The sequence below is a fragment of the Petaurus breviceps genome, unplaced genomic scaffold (genome assembly GCF_028583685.1).
Source record: "Petaurus breviceps papuanus isolate PSGF00001 unplaced genomic scaffold, PetGlider_PUasm1.0 90865, whole genome shotgun sequence".
In the NCBI taxonomy this organism is placed as follows: domain Eukaryota; kingdom Metazoa; phylum Chordata; class Mammalia; order Diprotodontia; family Petauridae; genus Petaurus; species Petaurus breviceps.
Window position 1 is genome coordinate 13,487,254 of NW_027187367.1, and position 25,939 is coordinate 13,513,192.

Sequence of the window (25,939 nt, forward strand, 5' to 3'; positions counted from 1 at the left end):
GCTTCTTGTATCTGAAGGTGAAATTTTCTATTCAACTCTGGTTTTTTTCATCAAGAATGCTTGAAAGTCCTCTATTCCACTGAATGACCATGTTTTCCCCTGAAACATGATACTCAGTTTTGCTGGGTAGGTGACTCTTGGTTTTAATCCCAGCTCCTTTGACCTCGGGAATATCATATTCCAAGCCCTTCGATCCCTCAGTGTAGAAGCTGCCAGATCCTGGGTTATCCTGATTGTGTTTCCACGATATTCAAATTGTTTCTTCATGGCTGCTTAATATTCTCTCCTTAATCTGGGAATTCCGGAACCTGGCTATAATATTCTTAGGAGTTTTCTTTTTGGGATCATTTTCAGGAAGTGATCGGTGTATTCTTTCAACCTCTGTTTTGCCCTCTCGTTCTAAAACATCAGGGCATTTTTCTTTGAGAACTTCCTGGAGGATGATTTCTAGGTTCTAACTTTGATCATGGCTTTCAGGTAGTCCAATAATTTTTAAATTATCTCTCCTGGATCTGTTTTCCAGGTCAGTTGTTTTTCCCATGAGATAGTTCACATTGCCTTCTATTCTTTCGTTTGTTTGGATTTGTTTAACAGCATCTTGATTTCTCATAAAGTCATTAGCTTCCATTTGCTCCAGTCTAATTCTGAAGCAATGATTCTCCCCATTGAGCTTTTGAGATTCTTTTTCCATCTGGCAAATTCGGCTTTTTAAGGCATTCTTCTCCTCATTGCCTTTTTGAGCCACTTTTGCCATTTGACTTAGTCTATTTTTTAAGGTGGTATTTTCCTCTGTCAGACTGTTGACTCTCATTTCATAATTTTCTTGCATTGTTCTCTTTTCCCTTCCCAATTTTTCCTCCACTTCTCTTATCTTCTTCTTAAGGTCCTCTATGGCCTGTAACCAGCGCGTATTTTCCTTAGAAGCTTTTGGTGCAGGAGTTCTGACTTCACTGTTTTCCTCCTGTTCCATGCTTTGCTCCTTTTTGTCCCCAAAATAGGAGTGTAATGTTAGAATCTTCTGTCTGCTTTGTTTCCTTTGCCTGGTCATGTCGCCCCTTAGTCACTTGACCCCTGGGATTTTTGCCACAGTAGGACTCTGCCACCAGACAGGGGAGCTTTTGTCCCAAACACTGGGGTTTTCTCAGTTGCCGGAGGTATTAGTTGGGTGCCCTCTCTGAGGTCTCCACATGCCCTGCCAGGCTGGACACACACCCCAGGACCTCCATCCTAGACTGCAATCCAGATCGAAGAAGGTTAAAGCAAGGGCGATTACCCCTCAGACTGGTGCTTGGTCCCCCTACACTCTGCAGGTCAGGAGCTGAAGCTGCCAAGTGGTGCTGGCTGGCTGTGCCTGCTCCTCAGCGGCTTCTCGCCCCGGGGGCAAAAGCCAAGCATTCCCACTTATTGCGTCCCAAAGTCCAGACTGCATTGACCTCTCACTTTGTCCTTTGCATCTATGTGTTGACAAATCTGGAAACACAGCTGCTGCTAATCTGGGGTCTCTCCAGCTGGGAGCTGGTCAGGCCTGTCCTGGGGCTAAAGCCTCGGGGTAGGGCTGGGCTCAGCTCCCAGAGCTCTGTGCTGGCTGATTCCTGCTGGCCTGCAAGGCTGTCCTTAGCGGGAGGTTAGCTTCTCTGTGTCATTTTGTGGGTTCTGCAGCTCCAAAGTTTGTTTAGAGTCCCCTTTTACATGGATTGGGGTAGGTTGAGAATTGTGGTAACTTGCAAAATTTTAAAGAAAATGGTTCTGAAGCAGGTTGATGTATTGTCCATGGCATTAGATCAGACAGACATCAAGACAGCGGAGTTCCATTTCTTGTTCCTTCAGTAACTTAGCAGGCATATTGTAGAAGTCATTTTGTCTTTATCCAAGGTATAAATTGAGGTCAATACCCTCAGTTATTTGTGAAATGTTCTTGTATGCCCTAGTGAGATGCATTGCTTAGAATATGTGTGGTGCATTATTTCCCCCAGATTTTAAGCTTGAAATTGGTATTTGGGTATCTTTCTGATGTTGAAAGTGAGGATTATTTTCCCTACTTAGATTTAAAAATGAGAGATGGTATGGTTATAATTTCAGTTATAGGTAAGGGTATATATGTATTCAGGTGTATAAATGCAAAAGGATTAGTAAATGATTTGAAAAATGCCTAACGATAGTAAGGACAAGAATCACACCAAATTTTATTTTGAATGTATGTTATATATATTCATATATATATGATTTCATATATATATGTAGTTAAGGCATTGTGATAAATGATGGGAAGTACTGAAAGAAATGTTATAAGGTCTAGTGTCTTGCCTTCACGGAGCTTATATTCTATTTCAGTAGATCAGAGTCTGTGTTTATGCACTGAAATTCTCAATTTCTTGACAAAGTCATCTGTAGTGAACTAGATGTTTCCATTTCCTTTCTTTTTTAATTGCTTCTTAAATGCTGGCATCTGACTTCCAGCCTCATTAAATTGAAACTGACCTGCACTTCCAAAGTTATCAGTGATCTCTATGCCTTCACATTCCTAGATCATTATAACACCCTTCAAATTGGTATCTAAGTCGTTTCTCACCACTCCATCCAATCCATCGAATATACTTCTCAGACATCATTTTCCTTAAGCACAGATATGACTATGTGATTTCTCTATTTAACCAATTCCAGAACTGAGATAAAATATAAACTCCTTGATTTAGCTTTTAAAGTTCTCTCTAATCTGTCCCCAACCTATCTTTCCGGTTTTATTTGGACATTATTCCCCATCCCACACTCTTGTTATTGAACCAGCCTAGCTTCTCTCTTATAGACCATACTACCGTGTTTCCCCGATAATAAGACACTGTCTTATTAATTTTTTTGGACAGAAAAACACCAGAGGGCTTATTTTCAGGGGAGGGCTTATTTTAATGAACATTGACAGCAATTTTAATAAGCAGGTAAATGTGAACAAAAAATGTACCTTTTTTCAATAATGAATTCAATAAAGAACAGGATGACGTGCTCACTGCTGCAGCTCTGATTGGATGCAGCTCGGAGCACGGCGTGCGTTTCACGGCGGGGGGGGAACATGGTGCATACAGAGGGTACCGTAATGTAGCGTGTAGTGCAGGGGATCACCTTCACTACAGTAGCAATCTCAATAGGGCTTATTTTCGGGGGAGGGCTTATTTTAGAGGAATCTTACACAGTAAGGGGAAGCCTTATTTTCGGGATAGGTCTTATTATCGGGGAAACACGGTATATATCCCTTTTTCATGATTTTCCATTCTCCATCCCCATGCCTGGAGTACACATTCTCCTTACCTCCATGACATATAGTTCCCCTCTTCCTTTAGTTTCTTTAACTTAATTTTTTTTTCAATTAATAAAAGTCTCCTCTCTGTCCCACCTGTATTCCATTGGGAAAAAACAAAGAGAGAACAAAACCTTTGTAACAAATATGTAGTCAAAGAAATGATTGCATTGGCCATGTTTACGATCTCTGTCTCTCTCTCTGTCTCTCTGTGTCTCTTTCTCTCTGTCTCTTTCTGTCTGTCTCTCTGTGTCACCCACCCCAATCTGCATTCTGAATCTATTAACCTTTCTGTCAGGAGGTGGGTACTCTGTTTCTTCATCAGTCCTCTGGAATCAAGTTGGCCAGTACATTGATCAGGGTTCCCCTCTTTTCTCCTAAGCTACCTTGTATATCTTTGCATTTATTCACTTTATATTTATGCTTCACATATTTTTATATGTACTTAATATGTCCCCAGTTAGAATGTAAGAGGTCCTTATCAGTAGAAACTGTTTCATTGTATTTGTATCCCCACAGTTTTGTAAAGTGCTGGCCCAAGGTAGTTGCTGTTGATTGATTCTTTGTATTCCCAGATTGGCCCAGTGAAACCTGACAACAGAGTAAACTGAATAAATACTCGTTAACTGACTGAGTTTTGGGAGTGTGTAATCCTCAGATATAATGAACTAAATTCCTATATGGCAATTAAATGATAACTGTTGTTAACTTTTGTTTTTCATCTGTTGGAACTCTCTGACTTTCATTTGGACCAATGGCTTAATTAAGTGAAATTTTAGATCATTTTTGGACCTTAGTTACTTCATCTATAAAATGAAGGTGTTAAACTATGTCAGAGACATCAAGCTCCTGAGAGCAGCCTGAACCAGATTAAAATGTAATTAGAAGATGTTTAACAAAATTAATAAAAATGAAAAACAATAAAACACATTAAAATGCAATAGATAATGTAAATTTGTGATTTTTCCAAGTCAATATGTGACCTGCAGGATTCAGTTTCTGGATTCAGTGATTTCTGAAGCCCCTTCCAGGTCTAAATTTTTGTGGTCCTATGAAATGGAGAATTAATAAAGTTAGGGTATTCAAAACCTATGGATGGATATTATGGCCCCCCAGTGTATTTTTCTCTTTCTGTTTCAATTATTCTGGATGCTTCTGGATTTCATTATTTTAATTTAGGTTCTCAGAGACCAAGGCATAGGAGTCAGTATATGTTGTCATGTCATTTCTCTGATGCCATGGTCCTCTTAGAAAACAAAGGACAAACACAATTTAATATTTACCCTTTTGGTTTCCTGGGTAGTGGGGCCTGTTTCTCTTTTCTTGCAGGTGAAGAAGGGTGCTTTTGGGATGGGGCTTATATTGAGAAATAACTGATATAAATAAAAACAAAAACATCACAGAATAATAGATTTTGGGCTGGAAGGGACCTCAGAGAGGCCATTGGCTTCCACCTGTCATTTTACAGATTAGGACACTAAGGCGCAGAGAAGTTAGTGATATATTCAGGGACAAACAGTGAGTAAGTGTCTGAGATGGCAGAATTTGAGACTTTTTCTTCTTGACTCCCAAGTCCAGTGCTGTACCTACTAAGTAGCCAATGCTGCATCAGTAAAATTTAACACATTTTCAGACTAGAATTCCTTCTTGCTTTTGGATTCATGTTCTGTGTTACGTGCTTTTGCAGTCTGTGGCCCCAGTTGAGCACTCAACTTTTTGTTTTATTCTAACATGCTGAGTTTGACTAAATCCATTTTATCTGACACTTTGAAAAGCACTCTTTATAATGGCTTATATTGAGATTTGCTTTTGAGAAGTTGTACTAATTGACAGCCACCAAACTGGACAGATTTAGGCCAGGTAAAGTCTGCAAGTGTCTGTCATATAGCAATAAAGTTAAAAATCACCTGCTGCAGAAACTCTAGGGAGTTTTAGTATCATTTTCATCTTGAATAAGAGAAAAAGAAAACATCATTAGATCTTGGCATTTTAGTGCCATAGTTGGGAGATTGGCTGCTTACTTTATCACTGTAAAGTATTTTTTGTCCTGGCTTCAAACCAACTTTATAATCTAAACTCACTCCGGCTTTGGTTAAAGTTTTGTTTCTTTGGGTTTTAAATTAGGAAATACAAAAATAGAAGTGCTTGAGTTGTAATAGCTGAAACTAGTTAGGAAATGTATAGACTGGTGAACTGAGCTAATCTGTCTTTAGAATGAGTTTTAGAAGTGAAATTTGCTAAAAAAAACAAAAAACAAAAACCCTTTTTAGTACCAACAGGTTTTTATAGAGGTGGTTGAGAGAATTTTTGAAGAAAGCCTCCAACTTCTTCCTTTAAACTAACATTTTGTGTAGAATTTCTTTGATCCAGTTTTGACAAGTAAGGTCCTAGAGTCATCATGCTTTCCTGTAGAAGTGGCTTTATTCCTTCATTAAAAAAAAAAATCAGGTCCAGCTTTTGACTGTGGAATAATTTTAAGGCACATAAACCAATAATATTATTCCATACAGATAATTATTAATAGTAAACTTTCCTACAAGTTTTGATCAGTTAGCTCAAAGTTCTGAAGCTCAGTAGATGGTCAGAATATTAGTATGGTGGAGACTGGGAAAGGTGGGAGACAAAGCAAAAGATACTCGCAAGTACACTCTTGCCAGAGGAATGCTTTTGCAGTTGTTTTTCTCTTTATTCTAGTACACCTTAAAAAAAGAAACCTCATTTGGTCATGTTCATGCTCATGTTAAATGCTAGTGTCACATATTGTTATCTATCTATTATTAAGATAAACTATAATATTACACAGGAAGGAAAAAGTTCTGAGGTATGCTTACTTATTACTTACTTAGAACAGTCTTTCAAGAGACATTAATCAGACACTCAGCCTCTACTGTGTGCCAGAGACTCTTCTAGATTCTGGGGATAATAGAAAGAAATGAAATGAGTTATTTCTTTCAAGGAGCTTATATTCTATCTGGAAAGACATTATTATACACATCTGTAAGCATTATATCAAATGCAGACTTTTTGGGTGGTAGTGCATTAATATCTTAAGTTGATGAGGAAAGATTTCTTGTGAGGAGGTGATACTTAAGCCAAATTTTGAAGGAAATGAGGGACTGATTCTAAGAGGCAGGGATGAGGAGGACCAAAGAGTTTATGAAGGTATGTGTTTATATAACAAGCCAAAGGAATTTTGGAGATAGGTTGTAAAAGTCTTTAAATCAAAACAGAGTTTTTGTATTCGATCATAGAGATACTGGGAGTTTATTGAATAGGGGAATGACATGGTCAGCTGTGTACTTTAGGAAAATCAGTTTGGCCAACATGTAGAGAAGTTGGAGAAGAGAGAAGATAATTGGAGTGTTTTAGATGAGAGGTGATGAGGGCAGGAAGTAAGGTGGTGGTCCTGTGAATGGGGAGAAGGAATTGGATATGAAAGATAGTATGGAGGTAGAATTGGTAGCACTTGACTGTTTGGATATGTGGATCAAGAGAAAGTGAGGTGTTGAGGACGACTCTTGAGGTTGCCACCCTGGGTGGTAATTGGAAGTGTAGTAGTTTTCTCACAATAGATAAATTTGGAAGGGGTATGAATTGGCTTGGGGGAAAACATAATGGGTTCAGTTTTGGAAAGGTTGAGTTTGAGATGCCTATAGACTAGAAACTTTGAAATATCTAATAATTAGTTGGTAGTATGGGACTGGAGCTCAGGAGAGAGGCCAATCCAAGATTGTATATTTAGATTTGGTATTTATCATGTAGAGAAATTTAACTCAGTGAAGCTAATGGATCACCAAGAGAGCTAGGAAAGAGAAGATGAGGGAGGCCCAAGAGTTGTATTGTACACCTAGAAATTAGGGCTGAAATATGAATGATGATCTAGCAGAAGAGGCTGAGGAGTTTTCAAACAGATGAGTGCAGAGAGGAGAGATTATTCTAAAGGAAGGGATTGATCCCCTTGTTTGGTAGGCAGGAACTGTCTTAAGCTGTTGTTAAACTGTGTTGTGTTGAATGCTGCAGAGAGGTAAAAAAAAGTTTGAGAAAAGGTCATCAGATTTAGTAATTATGAGATGATTGGTAACTTTGGAGAGAGAAGTTTCAATTGAGTGAGATTGGAAACCAAATTGTGGGGAAGTGATAGGAAAAGAAGTGGAAACAGTGAGTCTCATTTATTGTATACTTGTTTCTGTAGCACCTACTGTGTGTCTGGCTCTGCTAAGCCCTGGGGATGCAAAGAAAGGCGAGAGATAGTTCCTGACTTTGAGAAGTCTTCTCTCTATGTTTGTCTGTGAAAGAGAGGGGAGACTGAGGATAGTTTGATGGGATAGTAGGGTCAAGTAAGAATTTTTTTTAAATAATATTTTAAAGAGACTTAGGTCTATTTGTAGGCAACAGGCAGGGAAAATAACACAGAAAAGAGTATTAGAGAAATGGGATGATTGTGGGGATGAGAGGCAAGATGAAACAGAATTCAAGGGTTTAAATTGAGGGGTTTGGCTTTGTTGAACAAAAAGGTCTCAGCTTTATTTGAGTCTGGAGTAAGGGAGGAGAAAAAAGAGAAAAGGATGTAAAAAATGACTGGGGATATACTGTGGTCATGAATAAAAGGCTTAGTGAATCTTGTCCCCTCCTATACTCTTCTATCCCTTACCTCATATTTGTGCCCTTTGCTCACCTGTTGTATTGTCTACTTTAGAACTCTTTTTTATCTCCTTGTGTTCTCAGCTTGTATCTCCCCCTGTACTCATCTGTATTGCTCTGCTTCTTGGCTTTGCTCCTTAGTTTCTTTCTTTATTTTAAGTTCTGCCTCATTTGTACTACTCTGTTTTTGCCTGTGAAATGTAAAGTAAGTTTTACTGCATTTCAAGATCAAACCAATACCGTTATCCCATGAGCAACATTGAATAGACACTGTGTGCAAAAACTGCAGGAGAAATCACAGATTGTAGGAGGTGTGTCCAATAACCATGAGATGTAGAACAGATAGTATTATTAATATAACCCAGATGAAGAAACCAAGGCAGAGTTGTGGCCTAAGGTCATATAACCAGTTAGCAGTACAGCCTCCCATTTCCTGTCATAACTAGCCCTTTATTCTTTTTTTCCCCACTTAATGTTTTATTTTTTTCCAATTACATGCAAAGACTTTGCAACATTCACTTTTACAAGATTTTGATTACAAGATTACAAGTAATTTTTTTCTCCCTCTCCTCCCCCCTCCCTAAGATAGCATGCAGTCTAACAAGTTATACATGTACAATCATATTAAACATATTTCCACATTGGTTGGTTGGTGGTTGTTCTTCATTCTCGAAGAGGACCAAAATGACATCACTATGCTTAGAATCAGGTTTGAGTGTATCCAGCTGTGGCTGATCAGACCAGTATAAGCTTGCAATATACAACACAGGTCGGGCACAAATAATTCCTGTGAACATTTGGGGTGGATACTCCAAATTTTCACATCCTGCATTTATTTTGAGCACATTGGTAATGTTGTAAAAGAAGAATCAGAACAAAAGAAAAAAGCCATGAGAAAGAAAAAAAAATAAAGAGAGAAAATAGTATGCTTCAATCTATGTTTGGACTCCATAGTTCTTTCTCTGGATGTGGATAGCATTTTCCATCATGAGTCCCTTGGAATTGTCTGAGATCCTTGCATGTGTCTATCAATATTGGTCATTGTACAACATCTCACATACAACATTGTACATTGATAATGTTGCTGTTGCTATATACAGTATTCTCCTGGTTCTGCTCACTTCACTTTAGCATCAGTTCATATCAATCTTTCCAGGTTTTTCTGAAATTTGCTTGCTTATAATTTCTCATAGCACAATAGTACTCCATTACATTATATACCACAACTTGGTTAGCCATTCCCCATTTGATGAGCATCCTCTCAATTTCCAATTCTTTACCACCACAAACTAGCCATTTATTCCTTGGGGATGGGATTGAACTAGATATTTTAAGGTCTCCTCTGATTTTGACAGTCTGAATATCACGTGTTACTAGAAAGTAATAAACCAACAATTACTTATTGAGAACCTACTGTGTTATAGAGAATGAAATAATCTTTGTGCTTTAGCTGGGAAACTAACAAGTAAATAAATGAATAAATACACAATCATTAATTCATTTATTATTCATTCATTCATACATTCATTTATTTACAAGGTACTTAGCAGTGAATACTTGGAGAATCAGGACAGACCATATATTGAAAGAGAAGAATAATTTTTTCTATTAAGTGGAGGGTGAGGAGGAAGTGTGTTCCAGGTATGTAGGGAATAGTCTATGAAAAGCACAGGGATGAGAGACAGAAGCCTTTTGTATGAGTAACAGAAGGCCATTTTGGATAGTTTGAAGAGCCAAGGAGTGGGGCTGGGAGTGGGGGGAGTAAAATGTCCTAAATGAAAGATTGGAGCAAGGTTGTGACTAGCACAGAAGTTGGATAGGGTAGTAATTACAAGGCAATTCTTGGTAGTTTCTTGGGGACATTAGGCAGTTTTAGAAGCTGAAATCACAGATGGCATGACATTGTTAACCATTGTCTAGTAGGAGCCTTTACTCATATTAATCACATTAAGAGCTCCCAGAAGTTTCTTCATTACTTGATATTAGGTATATGCCATTCTACATATTGAAGAGTTTAAATTACAATAAACTTGTCATTTAGGACATTGAGCTTTAGAAATGGTTTTAGTGTTATCATGCAGGGATGCTTTTGAGAATGTGAGGTAAAATTCTTAGATTTGCTTACAATTTAAACACTTCTAGTGTCATCTGATTATAAATTAAAATAAAACAATTTGCTAGAGATATGGAATAAGAAAGATACCATTTATAGCACATTTTCCCCTTTCAGCATTAGAAACATTAAGTTGAAATAATTTGATATTTGATAGAAGTCAGTTCTTAGCAGTAAGTAACCAATCTCCATGTACATGGAGAGGTCTTGAATGAGGTTTCCTCCCCCCCCCCCCCCCCAATTGGATATGTCACTACTTGTTGATTGACTTGACTTGGCAATCAGTGATTTCTTACTAGGGAATGTTTGCTAATACAGGCATAATGATCATAATTTTCTTATCTTCCTCTCTCCTGCCTCCTAGCCAACCATTAAGAAATAGGGAAATTACTGAGGCAAAATGATATTTTTTTTTGCCCTTTCCCAGCCCCAGTTAATTTATGCTATTTTAAAAAAGAATTAAATTTACTTTTATGTGATACCTTTTTCACATACATACATTTTAGGTTGTATCATAGTATTGAATTATCTTAGTATCTTCTGATAATTTCTATGTTTTGATTTTTCATCTGGATGTTTTGGAAAAGCAATCAGTTATACAATATGTAAATAAAATTGTCTTGAAGCAGTAACTACTACCCTACTACCTTTTTTCCCTGCCTTTTTAAGTGCTGAGGCTTGATAATCATAAATTCTGCTTGTATGAAATATATCAAATTTTTCTTAGCAGAATGGAGAAGAAATTGTAATTGTAATCCACAGAATGTGCTGGCACTTTATTTAACTTGGTAATTACATTCTCTGTCCCTCTTCCCCCAAAACATTTTACACAGTATACAGATGAGTGGGAGACATAGTATAATATAGGTCAATGGTTCCCATTGTTTTCTGTTTCAGGAACTCCTTTCAACAGCAGTAAACTTGTTGTAAATCCTGAGTATATTTTAATATTCTACTAAGAGTATTTTTTCAGATTTATTAAGTCCTTACACTAACTACTGTGATAATTTTTGCCTTCAAAAATTCCAAATTAAAATTTACATTATAAAATTTTATACTATCTATAATTAGAAAGTTAAATATAAAATTCTTAAATCCTAATGATTTAAGATGAGCTAGACAGGAGCTGTATTAAATGATAAATGTCCTTAAAATTTAGTTGTGTGTTGCTTTTTTATCATTGTTTGTATTTTTAAAATCTCTCTGGATTTGACTTCTGTTCTTCTGCCACTGTTAAACAGCTATTTTTGTTATTGCTAAGTTGTTTCAGTTGTGTCTTGACTTTTTGTGACCTCATTTGGGGTTTTCTTGGCAGTACTGGAGTGATTTGCTATCTCTTTCTCCAGCTCATTTTACAGATGAGGAAACTGAGAGCAACAGGGTTACGTGACTTGCCCAGCATCACACAGCTAGTAAGTTTAGGCCAGATTTAAACTCAAGAAGATGAAGGGCTCATGATCTGATGGGGAAAAGACAACGCTTAAAATGAAGCTGGGGGAAGTGAGGGAAGGGGAGGGTAGTTTGGAGGAGATCCATCCTCTGCCTCATCAGTTGGAGGAAGGGCCCCTGCCCAGGTCATTCTGAGGAGTTATGAGTTTCATAGTTATGTAATCTTCCATGAAGATGAGTTCCTGAAGACAATCATGAAGTCCAGGAGAGCAGCCAGGTGGAAAATGATGAAGTGGCAGCCCTGGGTGCCCTCCTTAGATAGAGGCTCTGAAGAATATCTCTGATGTCTATCTTCCACCCTCTCCAATCAAAATGACTGGCTAGTGTTGCCAATTACTTCATTCAAAAATTTGCCAGAAAGAAGTAGTAACATAAACATAAACAGAAAGATACATTCATATCATAAGACAGCCTTAATAACTATGAGTCAGCATAAGGTTTTTTCCGCCGAATATTTGTGGTGGTTAAACTATTCATGCCCATCAGTAATGGTTTCCAAATAGTTTGATATTTATTTTGTAAGAACACAAATGTTCCTAACATCTTGATCATATGATTACATGCTAGTGAAGTGTGGTTACAGTGGAACTGAAGGGATCAAGGCTGCTGTTCTGGTGCAGTGTACAGAAGTTTTAATATCAAACCCTTGTGCTGATGTGGAAACAATTTGATGACCGAGAAACTGCAAGAAAACATGTTTGGTGAGAAAAAGTTAGAGTTTGATGTTAATTGCTGTATGAATCTCAAAATCTTTTTCCACATGATCATAATGGTTTTGAATCAGTTCAGAAACAAACCTATTATATAGCTTGAAACATGTACATGCTTGTTGCCACAATGGAAAAATATACATGCAACATAATTGGGAAATTGTTTTTTGCTTTAAGATGCCGTTAAAGAATTTTTAGCATGAACCTCTTTATACTGTTGTCAGGAACCCCCAAAGATTTGGTGAACCATTAAATGGGAACTTTGAACCACTGGCACAATGGATAGAGAGAGCTGACCTTTAAGAAAGCCTGAACTTGCGGCCAGTGATGTCAAACTCAAATAGAAACTAAGTCTTGTGACATACGTTGACTTAAAAATCCACAAATTAACATTATCGATGTTGTATTGTATTTTTATTTTATTAAAATATTTCCCAATTTGACTTTAATCTGGTTCAGGCCACATGAGGGAGTGGAACAGGCTTCAAGTTTTGACACCTCTGCCCTAAGAAACTAAGTTATTAGGCGAGTTCCCTCATTTGGGAGTTCTCTCTATCAGTTAAGTTAGAGATCTTGCCACTGTCCATATTGACCAATAGAAAAATGGATATATTTGAGTTTTGCATTTCATTTTTCCTTCTCCACCTCTCTTGGAGATGTCAGTAGAGAGCCCTACATATTCCCACAGTTACTCATTTGTGCAATCTGTGCCAGGTAAAATAACCAAGTCAGATTTATTAAGCTCCCACTATGTGCAAAGAGGGTGCTGTGTCTGTGCCAAATTATGGGAGCAACAGAACAATGACAAACTACTAGGAAGGTGTTTACTTCTAAGGACAGAGCTGTGTCTCTTTGGGTCCTCCTCACCCCCAACACCTATTCCATCTTGTAACAAAGAAACAGTTAAATAAACAGATGCAGGAGTACAACCACTTACATAGAACATTGTTTCTAAGGGAAAATATTCTGCTGTGTGTGGAACACTATCCATTTTGTAAGTTCAGGTTATTTCCTTTAAAAATTTTACTTCAGGGAGGCTAGATGGTGCAGTGAATAGAGCACTGGCCCTGGAGTCAGAAATACCTGAGTTCAAATCCAGCCTCAGACACTTAACACAAAACTAGCCCTGTGACCTTGGGCAAGTCACTTAACCCCAAAATCACTTCCCCCCTCCAAAAAGCACGGGGGAAAAAAAACCCAACTAAAAAAAATGTACTTCAGTTAATGATCTAGCCAAGTGTTTTTTATGTATTTGCAAGGTGGGGTTTAGGAGCAGTATAATAGCCACAGGGAGTGAAGCACTTGTTGGTGTGAATCTTTAAATAACATAATAAGCATCTGAATAACAGATGATTTGTATAGACATTCTTTATGCTGGTTTGGTGACATGTAAATAATGTAAGTGACTCAGTGTGAGACTATAGTGCAAGACATTCAGTGATTGATTAAGAGCTTTGTGATCTTGACTGTTTCCTGAATATCTACACCTGTAAATCTGGTGTCCGACCTATGCTTGGGGGGAGGGGAATGTTTTGGGATTAGTGTTAATTGTTATTAAATAAAGTAAATAAGTAAATAGTTATTTACTTTAGTTGGTATTCCTTCTGTTGCTCTAGTACTGCTGAAAGGAGGTATACCTGATCAAAGGAAGAAATGATCTTGATTTAAGAAATTCTTTTATTAAAAGTTTTAGTGTTTGAAATAAGATAAGACTTGATGTGGAAAGGGAAGGTATTTGTGTATGGGTCAGAAGTGGCACTCTTGGTATGATTTTGTAATTAAAATTCTGCTTTGTTCTTTGAAATGGAAGAAGGTTGTTACTTTATATATTACTTTGAATATGACAATTAGTGTAGTTTGTAATTATGTTGTTGCTTTACCATGAAGAGAACTATATTTTTTGATATATTATTAGATAATAAGTGTTAATCCTTGAGAGGCATATATTTTTGAACATATATGCTCATATATTTGCATATGTATATATTGGTGTGTGTGTACATATATATATATCTATATATATGTACACACACATACACATTTGGCCCTCATATCAGGCCAGTTGATCTGCAAAACAAATAATAGATAAAGGAGTACATTTAAAAGGACTTAAATTTTTTCCAATTTATTTATTTTTAGTTTTCAACATTCATTTCCACTAGATTTTGAGTTATAAATTTTTCTCCCCATCTTTCCCCTACTTTCCCACCTTGAGGTAGCAAGCCTACTGAATACCCCTTTCCCTAATCTGTTCTCTTTTATATCCTCCCTCATCCCCTCCTAACTTTCTAGTAGGGCAAGATGGATTTCTATACCCACAGTGCCTGTATATCTTATTTCCCAGTTGCATGTAAAAAACCCCATTTTTTAAAAAAATTGTTTTTAAAAAACTTTTGAGTTCCAGATTTTTCCCCTTCTTCCCTCCTCACCTAACCCCCACTAGGAAGATAAGCAATTCAGTATAGGTTGTACATGTGTAGTTACTCAAAACATTTCCATAGTAGCTATATTGTGAAAAACTAACTATATTTCCCTCCATCCTATCCTGCCCCCCAGTTTTTCTATTTTCTTCTTTGACTCTATCCCTTTTTTTTGTTTGTTTTTAAAGCAATTGGGGTTAAATAACTTGCTCAAAGTTACAGGGCCAGTTATTTCTGGGTGTGGTGCTAAGTATCTGAGCCCAGATTCTATCCCCCAGGTCATCCCGACACTGGGGGCCGGTGCTCTTACTCTCTGAGCCACCTGGCCACCCCTGACTCTATCCCTTTTCAAAAGTGTTTGCTTCTAACTACCCTCTCCCCCAATCTGCCCTCCCTTCTATCATCCCCCTTCTTATTCCCTTCCTATTCTCCTGTAGGATAAGATACTCAATTGAGTGTGTATGTTATTCCCTCCTTAAGCCAAATTCAATGAGAGTAAGGTTGTCCTATTCCCTTTCACCTTCTTACTTTTCCCCTCCATTGTGAGCGTTTTCTCTTGCCTCTTTTATATGAGATAATTTACCTTGATCTATCTCTCCCTTTCTCCTTCTCCCAATAAATTCCTCTCTTACCTCTTAATTTTATTTTTTATATCATCCCTTCATATTCAACTCATCCTGTGCCCTGTCTATGTATACGTGTATATACATATGAAGGGCTTTTGTTTTTAAAGATTTTTCTAAGGGTTTTTTTTTTTTAATCAAAATGCTCCTTGGAAATAAAAAAAAATTGATAGCTGTAATAGACAATTTTACCCATCATACAGTAATTTGTATGTGACTGTTGGTGGAGTAGTGAATACAGAATGCTGAATTCACTGTCAGGAAGACCTGGATTTGAATACTGCTTAAATTTAGTGTGTGTCTTGTGCCATATTTAGTTAGGTGTGTGACCCTGCACCAGCAACCTGGCCTTTCTGTCTCAATTTCCAAATATGTAAAATGGAGATAATAGTTTAGCACTTACTTCTCAGGGTTGTAATGAGGATCAAAGGAAAAAAAAAACATATATAAAACACTTTGTAAACCTTAAAACATTATCTAAATGTTTATCAGGAATATTCTTAAGGATTATTGAAATTATAGACCTTTCAAACGCAGAAGCAGCTCAGATTGGTGGTATACTGTGCTTAGTGGTTTATTTTCTAGTAACCTTTGAGTTTTCTAAGGTACATTTAAGAAAAGAAGTCCTTCCTTTTACTTCAATCACTGTAAATGTCAACAAGAGATACTCTGTGGTCACTGACTTTCAGCAGTAGTAAGGTCAGATAAGGAAATCTCCAAACCTTTTAGGAACTGGTGTATAAAGGGCACTGTATTATCTTCTAACATCTGGACTGCCTCACTGGAGACCTGAGATGTTCACAGAGTAGATGGCTCTATTCATGTGGATGACTTTATTTTAGTTTAACTGTATAATGTTTTTGTGTGTGGCAGAAAGTGATGACGCAAAGTCAAATGTTCACCTTTAAGGAGTACAAAAGGAAGCAGAAGAAGAGTGATAGATATGGCAGGCCCATGGGCAGCTGAGGGATGAGGGTTAGTTTAAAAAAATTCTTGTCTCTTTGCAATTTTATTATCAGATTGTTTAAAGAGACTTTTTAACTTTTCTGTGTGCTTTGGATAAAAGTACATATGGGGCATAAAGCAAATCCTTCCGTCATCTTTAATAGCTGGGGCTATTAAAGTAGCATTCATTCATACTTTTGGCATGTAGAATATGTGTGAATCATTAGAGAAGCCTAAGTGACTGTGTTTGGTTTCTCCATTACAGAATTTTTGGTTTGCTGGACAATTAAACCTTTGATAGTTAATGAATCAGAAATGCATGTCCAAATACAGTCTAGAATTGCTTGTACATTTCTTTTATTTTTAGACTTTTTCCTTTTTGTATTGGAATGTAATGCAGTTATGTCTAATAAAACTAGGCTGCTTTGTTTTCAGAAATGGAATGGTCAAGTGAAGTACTTGTTTGGGGAAAGAATTGCTCTTAGTATATTTTTTTTCTTTTTCAGAAGGATAAAAAAAATCTTAAAAATTTTTTATAACAGGATTGTGTCAATTTGAATTCAAGGGGTTTAAAAGTGTATTACTACTTGATTTTTTTTAATTTTTCAAATGTTTTTTTAACTTCTGATTTTTACATCATTCACTTCCACCAGATTTTGAGTTACAGATCTTCTCCTGTACTCACCACCCCAAAATAGCAGTCCCACAGGATATCCCCTCCTCTAGTATGCTCTCTCCCATACCCCCTTAGACATTTCCAGTAGGGCATGGTGGATCTCTATGCCCCAGTGCCTGTATATCTTTTTTCCCCAATTACATATAAGATAGTATTAATAATAGTATATATGTATATATATTTTTAAACATTTGATTTTAAAACTTTGAATTCCAGATTCATTCCCTTCCTCCCTTGTCACCCACCCTTACTGGGAAGATAAGCAGTTCAGTATAGGTTGTACATGTGTGGCTAATGCAAAACAATAACTTAGTAGATACATTGTAAAAGACTGACTATATTTCCTTCCCTCCTATCTCACCTCCCACTTGTTCTATTCTCTACTTTGATCCTGTCCCTTTTCAAAAGTGGGTGCTCCCAACTTCCCTCCCCCCCAGCTTGCCCTCCCTTCTATCATCCCCCCTCTCATCCCCTTCCCCCCCTACTCTCCTGTAGGGTGAGATACCCTATTTAGTGTGTATTTCATTCCTTCCCCAAGCCAAATTCAATGGGAATAAGGTCGACCCATTCCCTTTTGCCTTCCTATTCTTCCCCTCCATTGTAGCCATTTTCCCTTGCCTTTTCTGTATGAGATAGTTTACCCCATTCTATCTCTCTCCATCTCCCCTCATTATATTCTTCTCTCACCTCTTAATTTCCCCTTTTAAGTATCATCTCTTCCTATTAAATTGGTCCTGTGCCCTCTACGTATACCTGTAAGCATATATACACACATTCACACATGTATTCATACACCCATATACCCTCCAAAGTAGACACACACACACATACATACATACATATATATATATTTCTATTCCCTTCAACTATTTTCATACTGAGAAAAGTTTCATCAATTACAAGAATGGCCATATTTTCCCCGAAAGATGATACTCAGTTTTGCTGGGTAGGTGATTCTTGGTTTTAATTCCAGCTCCTCTGCCCTCTGGAATATCCTATTCCAGGCCCTTTGATCCCTCAGTGTATGAGCTGCCAGATCCTGTGTTATCCTGATTGTGTTTCCATAATATTAAAATTGTTTCTTCCTGGCTGCTCATAATATTCTCTACTTGATCTGGGAATTCCGGAACCTGGCTATAATATTCTTAGGAGTTTTCTTTTTGGGATCTTTTTCAGGAGGTGATCAGTGGATTCTTTGAACCTCTATTTTGCCTTCTGGTTCTAAAACATCAGGGCAATTTTCCTTGAAATTTCTTGGGAGGATGATTTGTAGGTTTTTTCCCTGATCATGGCTTTCAGGTAGTCCAATAATTTTAAAATTATCTCTCCTGGATCTATTTTCCAGGTCAGTGGTTTTTCCCATGAGATATTTCACATTGCCTTCTATTCTTTCATTTGTTTGGATCTGTTTAACATCATCTTGATTTCTCTTAAAGTCACTAGCTTCCCTTTGCTCCAATCTAAATCCGAGGGAGCGATTCTCCTCATTGAGCTTTTGAGATTCTTTTTCCATCTGGCACATTCAGCTTTTTAAGACATTCTTCTCATTGCCTTTTTGAGCCTCTTTTGCCAATTGAGTCAGTCTGTTTTTTAAGGTGTGATTTTTCCTCAGTCAGGCTGTTGACTCTCATTTTATAATTTTCTTGCACCGTTCTTATTTCTCTTCCCAATTTTTTCTCCACTTCTCGTACCTGCTTCTTAGTGTCTTCTCTGGCTTATAACCAGCTTGTATTTTCCTTTGAAGCTTTTGGTGCAGGGGTTCTGACTTCACTGTCTTCCTCCTGTTCCATGCTTTGCTCCTTTTTGTCCCCAAAATAGCAGTCTAATGTTGGAGTCTTATGTTTTTATTGCTTCCTTTGTCTGGTTATGTCGCCCCTTAGTCACTTGACCCCTGGGCTTTTTGCCACAGTAGGACTCTGCCACTAGACAGGGGAGCTTTTGTCCCAAATGCTGGGGTTTTTTCAGCTGCCGGAGGTATTAGTTGGGTGTCCTCTCTGAGGCCTCCATGGTCTCTGGCAAGCTGGACACACACCCCAGGACCTCTACCCTAGACTGCAATCCAGACCCAAGCAGGTTAAAGCAAGAGTGATTACCCCTCAGACTGGTCTCTTGGTCCCCCCACAGTCTGCAGGCTAGGAGCTGAAGCTGCAATGTGGTGCTGCATCTCAGCTTACTGGTCCCAAAGTCCAGACTGCACTGACCTCTCACTTTGTCCTTTGCATCTATGTGTTGGTGAATCTGGAAACGGCCACAGCTGCTGGTAATCTGGAGTCCCTCCAGCCGGTAGCTGGTCAGGTCCGCCCTGGGCCTAAAACTTCTGGCTACCGGGTGCCTGGGCTCACCTCCCAGAGCTCTGTGCTGGCCAATTCCTGCCAGGCTGTCCTCAGTGGGAGATTAGCTTCTCTGTGTCGTTTTGTGGGTTCTGCAGCTCCAAAGTTTGTTCAGAGTACCCTTTTTACATTGATTGGGGAAGGTGGAAGCCGGAGCCCTGCCGAGGTCCTGCTTCTACTCCGCCATCTTGACTCCGCCCATATTACTCCTTTTCATCTGAATAAGGGAAACCCCTCCATGTAGAAATAAAAGGTACCACCACATTGTGTTACCTTCAGGTAACATACTTATGCACCAAAGCAGAAAACTAATTAAGGAAGATAATATTTCTTGTGACAGTTTGACGTTAATGTAGCATTAAGCTCTAGGGATTATAAAAATGGGTGGAAAAACCTTTGTTCTTTCACTCATAAGAAAGGAGCAACTTTGACTCAAGTAAGCATAGGTGTGTGATCACTTTGGGTGGGGGAAGGGGAGATAGAAAAATAGAGATGGTCATAGCAAACTCTTCATGACCTCATTGAGGTTTTCTTGGCAAAGATACTGGAGTAATTTACCATTTCCTTCATTTTACAGATGAGAAAACTGAGGTAAACAGTGAAGTGACTTACCTGGGGTCACACGACTAGTAAGTGACTGAGGCCAGATTTTTACTTGGGAAGATGAGTTCTCCAGGCCTGGTATTCTATCCACAGTATCACCTACCTAGTTGCTGTACTGCTTTTAATTTTAGAGAGCTGTCTAGCGCTTTGACAGTTTGTGACTTGCTGTGCCTCTGACAATCTGTAAGAGGTGGAACTTGAACCCAGATCTTCCTGATTTCAAGACAGACACTGTAGTATTTCATGCTCTTTATTACCTCCCTCACTCCTCTCCCTTTCTACTCCTCCTCCTCCTCCTCTGTCTGTCTCTCCCTTTTCTCTCCCCCTCCTTCCTGTCCCTTATGCCAAGTGGCAGTCAGTTCAAGTGTGTCTTGTTTATATAGTTTTTAAGTTTTTACAAACTTTAGGGTTTGTAAAGCATCTTACAAATATTATCTCATTTTAACCTTATAACAACCCTGGGAGGTAAGTGCTTTTGTTATCTCCATTTTATAGGGGAGGGAGCTGAGACATATAGAGGTTAAGTGTTTTACCCAGGGTTTCACAGCTAGTAAGTATATGAAACTGATTTTGAGCTCAAGTTTTCCTGATTTCAGGACCAGGTTTTTTAATCCACTGCACTATCTGGCTGCTGTTGGTGAGCTCCTAGCACCATATAAGACTGTATATGCTTATGTTACTGTCAACTTCTGGGACTTTGTGGGAGCTCACACCATCATATGTATTTGTATTTCTTTTGCTTCGGTTTTTGAGGGTTATTTTAATGTACATGGATTGTTTCTGTTTTTAAAGAAAACTTAACTGGTTTGTCAAAACTGGTCATTTTTTTTCTTGTACTCTGTTTTGAAAACCCTTTAAGTAAAGATGACGTTCTTCTTTCAGAGTCTATCATAAGGTTGCACATATTGTTAATAATCTCTCCTATTAGGCATTTTTTTTTTGCCTTTTTTGGAGGGCAATTGGGGTTAAGGAACTTGTCCAAGGTTACACGGCTAGTATTTTTGTGTGTGTGGGTGTTAAGTGTCTGAGGCTGGAACCGAACTCAGATCCTCCTGACTCCAGGGCTGGCGCTCTTACTCACTGTACTACCTAGCCGCCTGTCTGTTAGGCATTTTCATTAGTGACTAATGGTCTTGAGCCATAAATGAGTTCATATTTTATGAATATGTTTATATAATCACATAGACACATGTAACTTTGAGATGTTTTTTGCAGGTATTCAAGAATTTCTTTAGCCTACTTTAGCCATTCGAGTTTCCACATAAAGGACATTCTTAGAAAAGATAATATTGTCTTACTGTTTATAGACCTGAATATGAATATATTCTACTTTTTTTCTTGAGCAGTGAGTCATTTTGCTTAAAAAACAGAAACCCCTACCTCCAACACAGAATTATACACAAAAACGAACCCTGCTATTTAGCTGCTTCTTAGTATCTCTAACCTCTTAGAATCCCTGAGTTCTTTCAAAGCTTAGCTTATATGCCACCTCCTATAAGAGAAACCCTTTTTTTTTCTGTCTCTAGTTGATAACACTCTTCTTTTAAATTGTTTTGTATTAATTTATCTCTTTATGTGTTTATATTCTCTAGTAGAATGTAAGCTCTGAGAGCAAGGAGAAGTTTTCATTTCTGTCTTTTGTATTCCCAGCATCCAACACAGTACCTCATCATATAGTAGGTAACTTAAATTGCTTACTGAATTCTTGCTTCTTCTTCTTGTTATCGTCCTGCATATAATTTAGAATCTGAATCTTCAGTTTATCATGGCTATGCCAGAAGTTTTATTATTTCACAATTATAGATATAAAAACAAAGTTTATTTTGAAGTTATATTGATTGTTTTTCATACTCCAGAGTTATTATAAGCTCTCTGGCAGTAGAGATTGCTTTTTTTTATCTACTATGCCCCAAATAGTATCTTTTACATAGTAGATCCTTAATAAATATTTATTAAAAGAATTTTGTCCCTCATTCCTTTTGGGATCAACAGTAGACATTGGCAAGGTGACTAGTCTTAGAATTATGCCAAAATGGTGATGAGTTCACTTTGGTGTTGGAATGATTTTTTTTCTGTGTCGAGTTTGTTGATCTTTAGTTTTTGATCATGTCTGTATCATCTTGGAAATTTCTGAACTCTTTGATATAATAAAGGGGTTAATTGCTCGTGAGTTTGACATGTTTCATGCTTTCTGTCTAGAGCAGGGGATGGTAATTTTGGGCCCGTTAACTTAAAAAAAATTTTTTTTTGATAAATTTATTTCAATACAAATTGGTTTCCTTTGTTAATCTTAGGTATTTCATTTTATGAATTTAAAAACACTATTATGGAGAAGGGTCCATAAGCTTCCCAGGCCAACAAGATGGATCCATGACAAAAAATAAGGTTAAGAATTTCAGATCTTACAGAGTGTTTTTTTTTTTCCAAATGCTTTATTAACTTATGGTTTTACATCATTCATTTCCGCCAGCTTTTGAGTTACAAATTTTCTCCCCGTTTTTCCCCTACCCACTACCCCTAAATAGCAGTACCACAGGATATCCCCTCCTCCAATCTGCTCTCTCCCATATCTTCTCCCATACCCCCTTCGACTTTTTCAGTAGGTCATGGTGGATCTCAATGCCCCAATGCCCATATATCTTATTTCCCAATTACATGTAAAATTGTATTAATAATAGTATTTATATATTTTTAAACATTTGATTTTAAAGCTTTGAATTCCAGATTAATTCCTTTCCTCCCTTGTCACCCACTCTTACTGGGAAGATAAGCAATTCAGTATAGGTTGTACATGTATAGCTATGCAAAACATTACCATAGTAGATATATACACACAGTCACATATGTATTCATACGCCTATATACCCTCTTGTATAGACATATATATGTATGTGTGTGTGTATACACACCCACACACACACACATTTAGATTCCCGTCAACTATTCTCATGCTGAGAAAAGTTTCATAAGTTACAATTATTGTTTTTCCATGTAGGGATGTAAATAGTTCAACTATGATAAGTTCCTAATGATTTTTTTTCCCTATTCACCTTCTCATGCTTCTCTTGTTCTTGTATCTGAATATCAGATTTTCTATTGAACTCTGGTTTTATCAAGAATGCTTGAAAGTCCTCTATTCCACTGAATGACCATATTTTCCCCTGAAACATGATACTCAGTTTTTCTGGGTCAGTGATTCTTGGTTTTAATCCCAGCTCCTTTGACCTCTGGAATATCATATTCCAGGCCCTTCGATCCCTCAGTGTAGAAGCTTCCAGATCCTGTGTTATCCTGATTGTGTTGCCACAATATTCAAATTGTTTCTTCCTAGCTGCTTGTAATATCTTCTCCTTGATTTGGGAATTCTGAAACTGGTTCCTAGGACTTTTCTTTTTGGGGTCTTTTTCAGGAGGTGATCAGTGGATTCTTTCAACCTCTATTTTGCCCTCTGATTCTAAAACATCATTTCCTTGAGAATTTCTTGAAGGATGATTTCTAGGTTCTTTTTTTGATCATGGCTTTCAGGTAGTCCAATAATTTTAAAATTATCTCTCCTGGATCTATTTTCCAGGTCAGTGGTTTTTCCATGAGATATTTCACATTGCCTTCTACTTTTTCATTTGTTTGGATCTGTTTAATAGTATCTTGATTTATCATAAAGTCATTATCTTCCATTTGCTCCAGTATACTCTGAAGGAATGATTCTCTTCAGTGATCTTTTGAGATTTTTTTTCCATCTGGCAAATTTGGCTTTTAAGGCATTCTTCTCCTCATTCCCTTTTTGAGCCTTTTTTGCCATCTGCGTTAGTCTATTTTTTAAGATGTTATTTCCTTCATTCAGGTTGTTGACTCTCATTTCTTAATTTTCTTGCATCATTCTCATTTCTCTTTCCAATTTTTCTTCCACTTGACTTATTTTGTTTTCAAAATCCTTTTTAAGCTCCTCTATGACCTGAAAGCAGTTAATATTTTTCTTGGAAGCTTTTGTTGCAGGCGTTGTCTTCTTCCTTTTCCATGCTTTCATCCTTTTTGTCCCCAAAATAGGAGTGTAAAGTTGGATTGCTGTTCTTGCTTTGCTTCCTTTGCTTGCTCATGTTTGCCACTCAAGTACCTGACTTTTGAGCTTTTATGCAACATTAGAACTCTGTTTCCAGAAGGGAGAGCTTTGTCCCAAATCTCTGGGGTTTTCATACCTGCTGGAGCAGTTAGTTTGCTGCCCTCTCTGAAGCCTCTGGCACCTGGTCACACACCCCAAACCTTAGCCCTAGACAGTGATCCAGATCCAAACAGGTTAAAGTAAGAGCAATTACTCCTCAGACTGTTTGCTTGGTCCCCCTGCATTCTGTATTCCAGGAGCTCTGAAACAATCACATGGTAGTGGCTGCCATATCTCAGCCACTTCTCCCTCCAGGGGCAGAGGCCAGACCAAACTCCCTGTTCCCAAAGTCCACACTGACCTCCTACTTTGTCTTTGGCATTTATGGGTTGACAGTTCTGGAAATCACCACAGCTGCTTGTGATCCACTGTCCCAAAATCCTTCCAGCTGGTGGCTGGTTGTAGCTGCCCTGTGGCTAAAACCTTGGGCTCACATGGGGCTGGGCTCTGCTCCCTGTATGTTCTAATGGATCCTTCCTGCTGGCCTGCCAGGCTGCCTTCAGCAGATTTGTTTCTCTCTGTCACTTTGTGTGTTATGTAGCCCTTAAGTTTGTTTAGCGCCATTTTGTATATGTATTTGAGGTGGTTATAGGGGGAGCACTTGGAGTTTTCCTGCTTCTATGCCGCCATCTTAGCTCTGCCTCTCCCACCTTATCAAACAGTTTCTTAAAGTCATTTTTCGGGGACTCATCTCTCTTGAATAGTGTTCGAAGTTGTAATTAGACTCTCTTGACTGGCCTACAAAAAGTCTACCTAACTCTTAGTGTAGTTGAGTTGCCATATGTTAGCAGTAAAGACTAGTGATAGAATATAACATAGTATTAGTAATTAAAGCAGAAAGACGTTACATAAAACAATGCTTTGTCACAAATGTTGATGCTTGAGAAAAAAAGGAGGTTTTATTAGAGCAGAGCAGTTAAGGTATGTAGACACCATTTGTGGAGGTTTTGAAGGTGATTTCTACACATTTTCAAGGTATAAAGTCATTTATAGTTTCCAGGCTGTGGAGCTGGAATATCTTTCTGTGTCAGTTCTGTGCATTTGAGACAATCATTTTGAAAAACTCTACATTGCAAATTGGACCAAATGATAGGAAGGTTGACTTCTTAGAGGAAATCCTCACTTATTCCTATTGAATTTGGAAAAGTGGAAAATAAGAAATGTAATTGCTTTACAGAATGGTGATTCTGTTTAATTTCTTTTTTAATTATTTTTCTCTTTAATTATAATTCTGTTATGTAAATTTTAGTATTTATAGAAACTTTAATACTTTGGTAGTTGTAGCAAAATTGCTGCTAATAAGTAATATTTATTCAGCAAATCTTCTAGTTATGTTTTTAGCACACAGTAATTTTATTTTTTTCAGAAATACATATACCTGGTTTTCATTCTATTAAAAATGTTTAGAGCTGGGGTGGCTAGGTGGTGCAGTGAATGCAGCACTGGCCCTGGAGTCAGGAGGACCTGAATTCAAATTTGGCCTCAGACACTTAACTAGCCATGTGACCTTGGGCAAGTCACTTGACCCCCACTGCTCCCCCAAAAGCCAAAAAAAATGTGTAGGGCCTACTCCTTAAAAGTGTATTCTGATCAACATTTTTTTGGAGTACCTTCACTCCACTAATTATTAGTCGTCCATATTTTATCTAGTAAAGGAGTTCTCAAGGAATTCTAGTTGTGTTTAAAGGTGAGTATATTCCTATCTTGGAAGTAATACAGACAGATGTTAGGACAGGTTTCCTACCCTATAACTTTAATGACATTTCAGATATTTTCACAAAGTGCCCCCTTATATTTGTGCTAACTTTTCTTGCTGGGTGTAATAGGAGACGACAAGAAAGGAGGTAAGAACTAGGATTTTATCTTGTGCCTTTATTTCTATTTAGAAAGTAATGCATTTGCCTATTTTTTAAAAAAAAAAAAGATATTTTAGGAAAAGAATAGTTCCTGAAAATATATAAATAGGGACAAAGATTTTAAAACA

General features: G+C 37.6%; 1 protein-coding gene across 4 annotated transcripts in view; it reads left to right on the forward strand.

Annotated features, from left to right (window-relative positions):
• ZFAND3 (zinc finger AN1-type containing 3) overlaps positions 1-25,939 on the forward strand; it is a 398,518-nt gene that overhangs the window by 28,467 nt on the left and 344,112 nt on the right. The window contains exon 2 of one of the 4 annotated variants that reach the window (XM_069073602.1): positions 19,774-19,825. The exons of the other annotated variants lie outside the window; for them this stretch is intronic. The gene's annotated coding sequence lies outside the window, so the exon portion shown is untranslated. The remainder of the gene's footprint in view (positions 1-19,773; positions 19,826-25,939) is intronic. 4 annotated transcript variants of the gene reach the window in all.